The following is a 12898-nucleotide window of genomic DNA, read 5'->3' as shown; positions in this document are numbered from 1 at the left end:
TGACAGTGTTATTTGTTTAGCAGAGTGATGGCCTTCGGGGAAAAACTGTTCTTGTGCCTAGTTGTTCTGTTGTGCAGTGCTCTATAGCGGTAGGAGTTGAAACAGTTTATGTCCTGGATGTGAGGGATCTGTAAATATTTTCACGGCCCTCTTCTTGATTCGTGCAGTATACAGGTCCTCAATGGAAGGCAGGTTGGTAGCAATTATTTTTTCTGCAGTTCTAATTATCCTCTGAAGTCTGTGTTTTTCTTGTTGGGTTGCAGAACCGAACCAGACAGTTATAGAGGTGCAAATGACAGACTCAATAATTCCTCTGTAGAAGTGAATCAGCAGCTCCTTGGGCAGTTTGAGCTTACTGAGCTGGCGCAGAAAGAACATTCTTTGTTGTCCTTTTTTGATGATGTTTTTGATGTTAGCTGTCCATTTTAGATCTTGCGATATGATAGAACCTAGAAATTTAAAGGTTTCTACTGTTGATACTGTGTTGTCTAGTATTATGTCCCTGCTGCAATTAAGCTTTTTATGGCCAAGTCGCTAGCACAGCTTCTTTATGGGACCTTGCTCCGATCATCAACTTCATGTTTTACATCGTTAGAAATAGTTCAATCCAGATTCATGAGACCAATTCTCCAGATGCCACATTGTGTCTCAAATGCACTTCTGCACCTGGAGACAGGATTGACAAAAGTTGAAGCAAGAATCTGTATAGCGTCCTTAAATCTCTGGCTAAAGCTTAACTGTCAAGCCCAGCTCCGGCTCGACACATGATGCTACAGGGATACAGATCATGGGAGCAGCCCCTAATCAAAGATCCAGAGAGATGACATATCAAGGACTTGTTTGAGGGCTGCAAAGATCTGTGTTTGGCAAGCATGAGAAAGGAATCAGCACACTGGTGGCCGGGATAGAGGGAGATGAGGGCTGGGCGTTAGGAAGAGCTGCTTTAGTTCCAGGATTTAGCTGATGACGTGGCAGCTGAGGCTGTCAGACGAGGAGGGAAAGAGTGGCCAGGCATCCAATCAACCAAGCAGTTCAGCCATGGGGCGGGGCATGAGCAGTGTGGGATGTTAAAAAGGGGCTGAGAGGCAGAAGCTCTCAGCACTGACTTTATACAGAAAGACCTCGACTTTTACTGAGACCCGGTTTGTAGCAGACCCAATAAATGAAGTCACTATTGGAAAGAAAACCAAGTTGGCTTGTTTCTTCTCATGGCGTCTGACACAACTGTGGCTGAGCAAGCCAAGACTATCTCTTACAAAATGGGACCCTGTTCCTGCAGTTAAAAAATGGTTAAGAGCACACCATCACACAGCTGATGATCTGAGAATCAAGATCAAGAAAAGTGGAAGTGAGGAGTGTGCCATTGAAAAAATTATGTGGAAACATCTTAAAGTTAAAGACTACTAACACTTTTATGTAAGTATTTGTGTACCTCTTTTATTGTTTTGTGTACTTCTTTTGTTAAGTATTAAATGCTTAAATTGGTATATCTTGGTATAGCTTCTTTTTGTAGGTCATTATTATCATTGGTGCAAAGAAGTGACATTGAAGACACTTTTATTGCTTTTATGTAAGTATCTGTGTACCTCTTTTATTGTTTTGTGTACTTCATTTATTCTTATTTAAGTATTAAATGTACAAAATAATTGCTGTTGAGCTCAGCCACGGCTCAACATCTAACCATTTGGCACAAGACCACATTGCTGCCAAACCTCACCACGACAACAGGAGCATAAGGGTTGCACGGGGAGGGGGGGTTGATAACTTCAAGGTGTTGGTTACCACCTTTAAAGCGCTCCATGGCATACGACCGGGATATCTTCAGGACCGCCTTCTGTTACCACATGCCTCCCACCGGCCGGTACGCTCCCATAGAGAGGGCCTCCTCAGAGTGCCGTCAGCCAAACAGTGTAGGCTGGCGACCCCCAGGGGAAGAACCTTCTCTGTGGGGGCACCTACCCTCTGGAATGAGCTTCCCCCAGGACTTCGATAACTTCCTGACCTCCGGACCTTTCGCCACGAGCTTAAAACATATCTATTCTTCCAAGCAGGACTGGCTTAATAGGGTTTTTAAACATGGATTTTATTGGGGTTTATTTTATATTTTGTATTGTATTTTAAATTTAGGCTTTATTGAATAAGTTTTTTAAATAGTGTTTTTATTGAAATGTATTGTATTATTTTATCTGCCTGTTCACCGCCCTGAGTCCTTCGGGAGAAGGGCGGTATAAAAATTAAATTATTATTATTATTATTATTATTATTATTAATGGATGGTGGTGGAGATTCTCTGCGGGCTGCTGCGGTGTTGGGTGGCAAAGGAAGGCAGAGATACCATCGACTGTGAGAAGAGCCACTACAGTTCCTGGTGCTGACAGATGACCAGCAAGGGAGAAATGGCAATGATGACGCTAACCCCTGAACAGCTGAACCACATGTCTGGGGGTGAAGCGCGGAGTGGTGCTGCATGTTTAAAAAGAACTGAGAGGCAGAAGCTCTCAGCGCTGACTTTGTATCATTCGTACTTGGAATTGACTGAAACCCGTTTGTTGCAGTTAATAAAGAAGAAATAACATCACTAGTGGAGAAACCTATCCTGGTTTGTTAATTCAACTATTTCTGGCACAAACATAGCTGAGCAAGCCGAGACTATTGTTGTGAAGGGCCAGGGAGAGAAGATCCAGGGGACTGCAGTGCTCTGGTAAGCCCAACCAAAACGATCGGCTCCACCTTTTCTGATCAGTGTTTGTTTTCAAATGACGTCTATGCTTTTTACGTCACGTTTTGTAAACTTTTTTCTGTCTTTTTATGTTAATCACTTGGCTGTGTATTGTAAATCTTAACTCCCCGCACCACCCCAATTAGATTCACAACTCCAAGGGTTATGATAGATATCTAATCCTCAGACAGTTGATCTGTGAAAAGGTCCAGGTTCAATTTTTAAGTGCTATGTATTATCCTGCCATACTTTAAGATTTGATTTATTGCTAGCCTTTTTTTTTTTTGACCCTTCAATTAAGCAAACTACCCAAAGCTATAGGATTTTAGGAGAACAAGTGGCATTTTCCTCATTTGTGTAATACAAATGGACAGTCAAGTTTATGAGGGGCTGCAGGCTGATGCCAAGTATTACAGTCCTGAAACCATGATGCCTGGTGAGAGAGAAGAACTTCTGAAATGACACACTGCTAATAGAGGTACCATGTTTAAACTTACTGCAGCTTCCTGCTGCAGACAAAATGTAGACATATTGGGAGAGGCTTGTAATTGGTTTAGGGAACAAATGATGCAAATTTTTCACAAAGAGTGGGGGAGATGTTTCTGAGGAGATTGCGATTCGATGCACTCCAGTATGCAACATTGACCTCTATCTGTCTGGCGCAGTACTGCTGTGTATTTTTGTGAACAACACAATTGCATTAACACCTTTGGACAGTTACCAGAAGACCCCCAAAAAGTATTCAGCACTCGCCATACAATGGCTGATGTATATGGCACACAGTGAGAAACTTAACATTCAGCATGTTTGGTAAGGAGATGAAAACCAAAGAAATTATTTTTTGGATGGATTTGCTATCATAAACAGCTCTACAGCCTTTGAATTTAATGGTTGTTTTTTTCATGGTGGTTCTACCTATTATTCTGCAAATAACTTTAACAGTTTACTTGATTCAGCCTATAGGGCTCTGCACTATCATACTAGGGTTAAAGAAGAACACCTCAGGGGTTTAGGTGATGTAGTGCACAGCACCTGCGAACACAAAGGGAATGCCATAGTAGATGCTGACATATCTTTGAAGCTATTTCTAATTGAGAATAAGCTCCCAGTTCCTTTGAAGTGACGAGTTGCCTTTTCTGGCAGTAGAACAATTGCTACGTGCCTGTACTACAAACCAAAACCTGGCAACAAATCTTATGATTTTACCATTTTTTATCTCTTTGTGAACAAGAACAAGGAGTGCGCAATTGAACGCCCACAAATCCTCTACCAAAACTTTGGGTATATATAAAACTTATGGGTATTTTAGAAGACGTATAATTAGGAACTCACTACTATTAATTTGGAACAAAATCAAAAAGCAACATTATATGAGAATACCGTTTTGGATTTTGCCCAATGAAACATTAATGCATCCAAATTTAATAGACTGGACTAAAATAATTAGATACTGGGATATATTAAACGAATTGGGAAAATTAAAAACAAAACAAGAATTGGAACAGGATTTGAATAGGGAAGTCGAATGGTGGACTTATTTACAAATCAGATCAAAATATATAGAAGATACCTTGACCCTTCTACGCATGCTCAAGATGGCGCTGTGGCTGTGAAACAGAGAATGGAATGACCTTCTCCAACCGGTCCTGACCAGGGAGACCGATTTCGACCCCTTCAGTCCCTGGCCTGGCTAGGGGAACGTTTCTTCAGCCCGGAAGAGAGTGACAGGCTACGAACGTAGTCGGGGGTGAGCGATGGCTCTGTCAGCCTGGCCGGGTGATGGCGGCGGCGGCGGTGGAGCGGCATCTCTGGCAGCGGCGATGTTTCCTGCGGCTGTGGTTTTCAGTGGTGGTGGCGGCGGCGGTAACGGTGGCTCCCCCGCGGAGCCCCTACGGAGCCCCACAGACCCTGTGGAGCCTCATGGAGCCCTCACGGAACTTCACAGAGCCCCCACAGCGTTTCCGACTGCGGCAGTGCTCTCTGCGGCAATGATTTTCTGTGGTGGTGGCGGCGTGGCAGCGGTGGTGGTGGCGACAATGATGTTTCCCCCCATGGAGCCCTACAGAGCCCCATGGAGCCCCCCATGGAGCCCTCTGGGAGGTTTGGGCGGCTGTGGCCACTGCGATGGTGCCTGCCGCGGCTGTTGCTGCAGAGGCAGTGGCGTTTTTCAGCGGCAATGGCTTCTTCACCTTGGGGCCTGTGGCGGTTTCTTCCCTCCCTGGGCGCCCCCCCAGAGGCCTGAGCAGCTGGTCTGGATGGTGGCTGCTGCGATGGCGACGGCGGCATCTCTTGGCGGCGGCGGCATTTTTGCAGCGGCGTCGGCGGTGGCGTCGGCAGCGACATTTTCCCTCCTTGGGGCCTTCTCAGAGGCCGAGCAGTTGTGGCCCAGCGACCGATGCGGGCGACGATGTCAAGGGATTGCTCAGTCGTCGACGAACATTGCTGATCCTGTAACATCATTTTCCACCTCGGACTTATTTCCATCTATCTGTTCCCAGTCGGAGATTTGTTAGGTTATCATCTGGACTGGCCAGGATGGGATCACTTGCCATTCTTCATAATCACAGATGTACTCGCCAGCAGAACTTCTTGGTCTGCGAGACTCCCCCCTCTCACAGATTTCCACTCTATCGAAGGCCTACCTCGATGACGGAATTTGGAATCCTGAGAGGTGGCATGTGGCAAAGAAGGGACTTAGGAGTTTTTTAATATCGTTTTTAAAGGGTTTTTAAGGGGAGGGAGGGTTAGGATGGGCTCTGGGGGAAACCCATTAGGGATATGGCTGGACCCTGCAACGGCTCGCGGCGTAGATACCATCGGTTCGGAGGCGAAGGAGGAGGCTGGAGCTCGATTCTATGAGGGCTATTCCATTGGCATGGTAATTGGGAGGGGCAGATATGGCGGAAGCGGGGGCCCGTACCATGTTTGGGGAGTGCGCGCTCGCTGTTTGCGAGTGATCGCGCACTCCGGTCCCTCTGACTTTTCTTGTTCCCCGGGTGGCTGGAATCCCCAGAGCCTGGACCTTCGGTTGATGTTATGTAATGCCAGGTCCATGGTGAATAAAGCCCCCCTTATTTTCGATCTTATACAAGAGGGAGGTGCTGACCTGATGGGCATTTCAGAGACCTGGTTGGGCACGGAAGGGGGGGTGCCCCTTGTTGAAATGTGCCCACCGGGCTTCCATGCATTTCATCAGCTGAGGGCCCAGGGTAGGGGTGGGGGGATGGCGGTTATTATTAAAGAAGGTCTGGAACTGAGGGAGGCCGCTGTACCACAGATAGCCGGAAGTGAATCTCTCTTTGTGAAGTGGGGTCAGGGGAGGCAGGTGGGCTTGCTGATTACGTACCTGGCTCCTTGCTGCGTGACAGCAGCCCTGCCTGAACTGCTGGATGTGATAGCCGGGATGGCGGTCAATACCCCTAGACTTATGGTTATGGGAGATTTCAACCTGCCATCAATTGGTGAAGCATCTGCAGCGGCTCGGGAGTTCACAGCTTCCATGATGGCCCTGGACCTGACCCAGTTAGTTAATGGTCCCACTCACATCTGGGAAACACTCTGGATCTGATTTTTGTCTCTGGACAGTTGTTGAATGATCTAGAATTAGGGGATTTAGTTATTAAACCCTGTCATGGTGAGATCATTCACTCCTTCGACTTGACTTCCGAACCGCCAACCCACACTGCAGGGAGATGGAGCCGATTCGTTGGTTCTGTCCCAGGCGCCTGATGGACCTGGAGAGGTTTCTGACAGAGCTTGGGCCATTTCCTGAGGATCTAGCTCACGGCTCAGCTGAAGAACTTGTCGCCGCCTGGGAAAGGGCGGCAGCGGGGGCTTTGGACCACGTTGTGCCTTTGCGGCCTCTGACCCAGCGCTGATCTTGACTGGCTCCTTGGTACTCTGAGGAGCTGAGAGAGATGAAGTGCTGGAAAAGATGCCCAGAGAGTAGTTGGAGGGCCAGCCGTTTTGAATCCAACCGAACACTAGTAAGGTCTCATATTCAGACCTACCTAGTGGCGATAGGAGCGGCAAAATGTGTGTATTTTTCCGCTTTTATTGCATTGGCAGATAACCGCCCAGCTGCCCTGTTTAGGGTGACCCACTCCCTCCTTCATCAGGGAGCTTGGGAGGACTCCTTGCAAGGGTGTGCTGAGGATTTCGGACTATATCTGCATGATAAAGTCGCTCAGATCCGGAAAGGGCTGGACTCAGATTGGGTAGATTCGGGTGGGATGATGGAAGTAGATCTTGAGGATACCATCTGGGAAGAGTTCGATACTGTGGGTCCCGAGGACATGGACAGGATACTGAGAAGGCTGAATGCGACCACATATTTATTGGACCCATGTCCCTCCTGGTTGGTACTGGCCACACAGGAGGTTACATGAGGCTGGCTTCAGGGAATTATCAACGCTTCTTCAATGGAGGGTGTCTTCCCTACCGCCTTGAAAGAGGCGGTGGTGAGGCCCCTCCTCAAGAAGACTTCCCTGGATCCAGCCGTTTTAGCGAACTATCGTCCTGTCTCCAACCTTCGGTTTGTGGCGAAGGTTGTTGAGGGTGTGGTGGCGCATCAGCTCCCCCTGTACCTGGATAAACTGTCTATCTTGACCCATTCCAGTCCGGCTTCCGGCCTGGGTACAGCACGGAGACGGCATTGGTCGCGTTGGTAGATTATCTCTGGAGGGCTCGGGACAGGGGTTGTTCCTCTGTCCTGGTCCTATTAGATCTCTCAGCAGCTTTTGATACCATTGACCATGGTATCTTGCTGCGACGGTTGGAGGGTTTAGGAGTGGGAGGCACCATTTATCGGTGGTTCTCCTCCTATCTCTCTGACCGATCACAGACAGTGCTGGCAGGAGGGCAGAGATTGGCCACGAGGCGCCTCATGTGTGGGGTGCCACGGGGTCGGTTCTCTCGCCACTTCTGTTCAACATCTACATGAAGCCGCTAGGTGAGATCATCCGTGGTTTTGGGGTGCAATGTCATGTGTACGCTGATGATACTCAGCTATACATTTCCACCCCGACCCACCCCAATGATGCCGTTGAAGTGATGTCCCGGTGCCTGGAGGCCGTGTGGGTCTGGATGGGGAAGAACAGGCTTCGACTCAACCCTTCCAAGACTGAGTGGCTGTGGATGCTAGCATCCCGGTACAGCCAGCTGATTCCATCGCTGACTGTTGGGGGCGAGTCATTGGCCCCTATGGAGAGGGTTCGCAACTTAGGCGTCCTCCTGGATTTACGGCTGTCCTTAGAAGATCATATGACGGCCATCGCCAGGGGAGCGTTTCATCAGGTCTGCCTGATACGCCAGTTGCGTCCCTTCCTAGACCGGGATTCCCTATGCACGGTCACTCACACCCTCGTCACTTCCCGCCTGGACTACTGTAATGCTCTCTACATGGGGCTCCCCTTGAAGAGCACCCGGAGGCTCCAACTGGTCCAGAATGCGGCTGCGCGGGTAATAGAGGGAGTGACTCGAAGCTCCCATGTAACACCTCTTCTGCGCAAGCTGCACTGGCTTCCTGTGGTCTTCCGGGTGCAATTCAAGGTGTTGGTTACCATCTTTAAAGCGCTTCATGGCATAGGACCGGGGTATTTACGGGACCGCCTGCTGCCACCAATAGCCTCCCAGAGATCTGTGCACTCCCATAGGAAGGGCCTTCTCAGGGTACCGTCAGTCAAACAATGTAGACTGGCAACGCCCAGGGGGAGGGCCTTCTCTGTGGGGCTCCTGCCCTCTGGAATGAGCTGCCTCCAGGGATACGACAACTCCCCGACCTCCGGACCTTTTGACGCGAGCTAAAGACCTTCTTGTTTTATCGCGCAGGGCTGGTCTAACGTATTTTAAATGTGGGTTTTATTATGGTTTTATCACTGTTTTTATTCGTTTTGGCCTAATTTGAATTAGATTTTTAAAATGTTTTTAATTTTTTGTAACTTTGTTTTTATCTGGCTGTAAACTGCCCTGAGTCCTTCGGGAGAAGGGCGGTATATAAATTAAATTAATAAATAAAATAAATACAAATAAATACAAAAACTAATCAGATACAATTGGAGCAAAATGAATTGGATAAAATTATATATGGGAGGGAACAAAAGTTAATTAGTAAAATATATAAATTCATGTTACGGTATAAAATGGAAGAGGAAATAGTGAAGGATACTATGATCAAATGGGCAAGGAACTACAAACATACAATTGAATTAGAGACATGCGAGACGATGTGGAGAATAAATATGAAATTGACAATATCAACGGCATACAAGGAAAACCAGATGAAAATGTTTCATAGATGGCATCTTCCGCCAGCTAGAATAGCAAAGATGTTCCCTAGTAATTCACCAAAATATTGGAAATGTAAGTGTAACTATGGAACATACTACCATCTCTGGTGGACTTGCCCAGTGGCATAGCAATTCTGGGCCAAAGTTAAAAACTGGCTAGAGGAAATAACACAGGAATCAATAAAGAGAGCCAGAGCAATTTTTACTAGGAATTCCCATAGGAAATTACACAAATGAAATACAATATTTAACATTACACATATTAACAGCAGCCCGCATAGTCTCTGCACAAAATTAGAAGAAGGAGATTTAATTAAAAAAGGAAGATTTAATTAAAAATTTTTTAGAATGAGCAGAGATGGACAAACTAACAAAAGAACTCAAGGAGAAAGAGGATACAGAATATTACAAAGTGTGGTGTAGATGGTATGAATGGTTGGAAAATAGGAAAAAGGAGAAAGAGGAATAAAGGAGAGAGGAAATGGTGAAGATCAAGGTAAAATGTAGACGAAATAAAGGAAGATAGATAATAAATGTAGATTAAAACAAAGTTAAAAGATGTGTAAATAGTAAGAAAGGACCACTTTGAACGAACTGATAAAAAAAAAGTGGTATGTATATAAATGTTGTATGTTTGTGTCTTGTTTTAATGTGTTTAAAATAAAAAACTTTTAAAAAAACTTTGGGGATATAAAGCAGTATACAGCTAATCCCCTGGATATGAGGGTTCCTTCAGCAAATTTTCACTAGAACGAATGTATTCAGAAAGGGTATTTGTGTTAGAAATTCAAAACTGCGCTCAAAATTAGGCCTCTGTAGCCATGTGACTTGGATTCAGTCACTTGCTGCAGTGGCCGCTGTTTTTAACTCTGTGTCTTGCCTGGCCTTTTCAGGTTTACAAGGCAACTTCTGAAAGCTGGCCGTTTTTTTTTATTTTATTTTTTGGGGTACCTGGCGATATAGCCAAACAAGATCCCGTGTCTTTGCAGCCAGCCAGCCAGGCCAGGCTCCTAGGTTTTTGTTGTTTTGGTGGTGCATGTAAGATTTGCTTCTGCCTGGGCTTGAGAACTGGGGTGCTGGAATTGTTTTTGTAAGTATTTTAAAATATTCTTTTTTGTTACTCTACAATACTGTACTGTTTGTAAGCACTTTGGGAACTGCTCTGTTTCTTTTTAAGTACTGTACTATACTTCGCAAACTACAGTATTGTGTTTGTAAGTACAGCTCTTTGCAAAGATAAAGTTTGTTTGCGTTTGCTTAGAAACTGCTTGTAGTAATGCTACCCAACATCTACACAAGTATGTGGGCATTCTATAATGTTTTGAGCTATATCTGTTCTCTAAACTGCTGGTTTTTGTTAGATACTGACAGCCTGATAGTTTTCCCTCTGGTCCGTTGTTTGAATGGGAAGAATACTCAAACGTGATTGGCTGAACTTCCTGACAGCTCCCTATATAAGGGCAATCTAACACATTTGCAAACTAGTTATATGGGTTTTTGGATTTTGCCTTGTGCTAATCAGGACAGTGTTGTTCCCCAGCAGTGTCTGGAGACAAGAAATCATGTTGAAGGACAGCAGAAGTCAATGTCCTTGTTATTCAAACTTTTCCTTTTCAGTTGAAGCTTAGTTTCTCTCCTTTTGAATCAGGAAAACACCTGGATATTCCACCTTCTGAGAATCCTTTGAATTCTTCTAATGGTTCTTTAGAAACAGGAAGGGGATGGATTGATTGATTGATTGATTGATTGATTGATTCACCCCCATGAATTATGGACCTCCTGCTTCTGCTTCTGATGCTGCTGATGTCCCAGCCAGTCTTAGGGAGGCTGAGAATGAAGCCCCCGCTGAGTGTGGAGCACCAGGATGGGAACAACACATAGAGCTTTTTCAGACCAGGAGACCACCTCATGGGAAGAATCCTCAATTGAACAAGAAGATTGCATACAAAGACTTCCAACCAGGCTCCTCCTTGTCAGTTTCATTTGTAAGTCATTCCCTGTGCTGGAGTTTCCTTTCCTCTGTTTGCATTCCTAACACTTTCCTTCTTTTCTCTTTATTTCACTTACTCCTATATTATAGGACCTGTCTAATTTCCTGAATGGTCTGGATTTCCAAAGCTTCACTAATTTTGTCTTATTTTGTGGAAGTCACTGAAATCCAAAGATGGGACAGAACAAAAACCGTAAGAACTCCAGATTATTTCCCTCTCTCCATCCAAACTTGAGGTCATCACTTGAATACTAACGTTTGTTTAAAGAAGTGATTGAAACAGTTGTAGTGGCCCCTGCAAAAGCCAGTTCCATATTTTTATAACCGCTCATTGATACACAATTCCTGATCCTTATAAAAACAAATGAGTTTTTTAAAGAATTGGTAAATGTTTCTCACATTAAAAGAATCCTCTTCCTTTTATAAAAGTTCTATTTTAATGATTGGATTATTCTGAATCCCCTTTTGTGGCCAGATAAATATTAGTCCTTCTACAAAAAAATAAAAAATAAAAAAAGGACAGTGTTGTTATTTTTTTAATCTAAATTGCCTCCAGGAGTTGTGGGTAAAACTAGGCTTTTAAGAAGAGACTGGATAAGACATTTATCAGAAATTCTCTCTTTTCAGTATGGGTAAAATAAGGAAAAACACTATTTGAAAATACCAGTCTGCTCTCCATGATGGAGGCATTGATACATCCAAATGTATCAATTGATATGGAAAAAATCATAAGATATAAAGATATTTTGTATAAGAAAGGGGAATTGAAAAGTAAACTGGAACTGAATAGTCAAGGGATAGAGTTAGCATGGTGGCCGCAGGTACAAATACAATCAAGATATGAAAAAAATGCTAAAATATATGATGTCTGCAACTGGTCCAATGATGTCTGCAACTGGTCCAATGAAAAATTGTACAAAAGAGATGGATTGCATCCATCAAAGAAAGGGACTGAGTTACTTAGCAATACATTCACAGATTTTCTGGATAAACATTTAAACTGAACAGTGGGGACAGAGAATTAACTGATACAAAAAATTTCTGTCCCCAGCAATCGAAAACTAAAAGGGTTATAAGTGCATGTAACATAGATGTCTGTATGGGTAAGACTAACAGCCCTGCTATCAAGCAAAACCAAGCATTTAACAGTGAGTGCCATACCATGTGCACTAAACCAACAGGTGGCAAGAAAGTAAGGGCAGTCAACACAGGTTATATAGACAGTAAACACAAGGTCAATCCAAATGGACTCAAATGTCTATACACCAATGCACAGAGTATGAGGAATAAACAGGGTGAATTAGAAATTCAAGTAAATGAGGGCAGATATGATATTGTTGCCATTACGGAAACTTGGTGGGATGAAACTGACAAATGGAACATACAGCTAGAGGGATATAAATTATTTAAAAGAAATAGACCAAATAAAAGAGGAGGTGGAGTTGCACTATATATAAGAAATAACTACATCTCTACAGAAATAGAGCACAACAATGATGAAAATCATCTTGAATGTATTTGGGTCAATATAAAAGGGGTGAAAAACAACATTGCCATAGGTCTATACTATAGGCCACCCAACCAAACAGAGGAAGTAGATGAACTTTTTGCTAGTCAGCTAACTAAGGTATGTAGGAAGCACATCACCATAGTAATGGGGGATTTTAACTACCCTGACATCAACTGGGAAACAAACTCTGCACCAAGTGGAAGATCCAACAGGTTCCTAACAAACCTAGCAGACAACTTTGTTTCCCCAAAAATAGAGAAAGTCACAAGAGGATCAGCCATACTGGACTTAATTCTCATTAACAGAGATGAAATGATAGAAGGTGTTGAAGCTACAGGAACCTTGGGGGCAAGTGACCATGCAATATTGAAATTCGACATTAAGCAAATACA

At 44.4% G+C, this 12898-nt stretch overlaps 1 long non-coding RNA gene across 1 annotated transcript; it reads left to right on the top strand.

Moving 5' to 3' along the window:
* The first annotated feature begins 1312 nt into the window (after positions 1 to 1312).
* LOC131196148 (uncharacterized) lies at positions 1313 to 11318 on the top strand. Its single transcript, XR_009154641.1, has 3 exons — positions 1313 to 1416; positions 2556 to 2701; positions 11087 to 11318. It is a non-coding gene; the product is annotated as an uncharacterized LOC131196148 (long non-coding RNA).
* The last annotated feature ends 1580 nt before the right edge of the window (positions 11319 to 12898 follow it).

Source organism: Ahaetulla prasina, chromosome 3 (genome assembly GCF_028640845.1).
Source record: "Ahaetulla prasina isolate Xishuangbanna chromosome 3, ASM2864084v1, whole genome shotgun sequence".
In the NCBI taxonomy this organism is placed as follows: domain Eukaryota; kingdom Metazoa; phylum Chordata; class Lepidosauria; order Squamata; family Colubridae; genus Ahaetulla; species Ahaetulla prasina.
Note: the sequence above shows the minus strand (reverse complement) of the source record. Positions and strands in the feature narration are given on the sequence as shown.